Source organism: Cinclus cinclus, chromosome 4 (assembly GCF_963662255.1).
Source record: "Cinclus cinclus chromosome 4, bCinCin1.1, whole genome shotgun sequence".
Taxonomy (NCBI): domain Eukaryota; kingdom Metazoa; phylum Chordata; class Aves; order Passeriformes; family Cinclidae; genus Cinclus; species Cinclus cinclus.
This window is the reverse complement of record NC_085049.1, coordinates 40,833,498-40,835,279: the sequence shown is the minus strand read 5'-3', so window position 1 is coordinate 40,835,279 and position 1,782 is coordinate 40,833,498.

Sequence of the window (1,782 nt, the reverse complement as noted above, 5' to 3'; positions counted from 1 at the left end):
TTTATAAAAAGATTGTACTTCTTTTCCAAAATAGGTAGACTATTTTATCCCTGCGGCCTCCAGGAAGACTGTTCCAGAATGCTAAAACCACCCTCTGCATGCCAGTCTGCATTTATTTATCAGCAACCTAAATCAATTTTTTTTAATATTGTATTGTGCCAACATTTTAATACCTGAGCAGTTTTCTCCTGGTATCTGTAGCGGAAATCTCTTTTGCAGAGGAGTTGAAAAGTACCCAGCTCGCACGCCCCAAACTCTACCCTTGCACCAGGCAGTGTTTGCCACCATAATTGCATGTGTAGCTGCTCCTTCAGTTGAAGAGAAGGGATCCTGCCCTGCTCTGCTGTTAGCCTCGAGGCTAGCCTTTAACCTTGGCACCTGAGGGTTGCACAGGGTGGGCTCTTGAGGAATTGTTAAGAGCACGTGTAAACTTAAATATGGCATTTCTGAGAAAGTATTTACAGGGAAAATAGTGCTCGTTTGCAAAACCGTCTTCTGCATGGTGGGGATGTGGTATAAAACAGAAGTATTGGCTTCTGTAAACTTAATTTGAAACAGGCAGATGTCATAACTGAACAAGTGAACTACATCTTCCTGTCTCGCCCTGCAAAAGCTTGGGGATGCTCATGCCTCTTTGGTTGCATGCAAGCAGTTTGATGGCTTTGAGGTAGCCCTGGGAATTTAAAAATATTCCCAAATTAATCTGATATCTGAGGGCTCACCATGTACTCCAGGCTGAATTGTTGTTTGGCAACACTGCAGGAAATTCATTCACAAAATGGAAATGGAGAGAGTTGTGGTGCAGGAGCTTGTTTGTGACTAACATACTGTTGCCTCACTACCACGCTGGAGTTGTAGCTCAGCCGAGAGTGGTAGGACTCCAGAAAATATTGGTCTTTCGGTTGATCTGCATTGCTGATGAGAAAGTATGTCACTGTAGCAGACTTCTCTGATCTGCCTTTGGTGTTACTCTCTGTGCTTTTATGGAAGACATCTATCAGAGGAGAGATCGCCTGATCTCTAGATAATAAATGCTTGACAAAAGGTATACATTCCTCTTTCTTTCTGTGATACATGAGCTTAGGGATTTAGGTTTTTTCTGTTCCTCTCCTTGTTCATAACAAGTTTGAGCATCCAAACACTTAAACAAAGCATCCACTGCATCTCTGCTTTCCCAAAAATCTTTAACAGGTTGGAATGCATGTGTTAGTAGAACAAAGTACTGGGATAAGTCTGTCCCTCTTTCTATCCCACTTAGCATCAGCATGGATATGTATTTTATATTTTTAAGTAAGACTCGAGAACACACAGAAGACAAACACCAGATATTGAATTAGGACTTAGGCAAGCAAATAAGTTTTATTCCTTAATTTGTAGGAGGTTAATCTTTTTCCTGATACAAACAGGCTTGGCTTGCCCGCAAGTTAAAAAAAAAAACAAAACACGAAACTGTCTTCAGCAAGTGATTGCAGGACAGGGTAAATTTATAAGGTTAGTGAGGTTGATCTCATTAAGACATACAAGGTTACTACTGTTCTGCAGTGTATTTAGGTCATAACCTGAGGTCCATCTGACAGTACAAAATTGGTTGGTATGGATGTCTGTCCTGTGCTGGTTTCACTGATTTCTCCTGGTGATATTTCCTGCTGTTGGTGGTATACATCTTGGAATTTTTTTGTTTTATTTAGGTTCCCGACACTGTGGCTGCAGTTTATCCACGAGATACCAACCAAACACTAGTATTTGAAGAACCACTTGGATAGGCACAGTTCCTCACCCAGC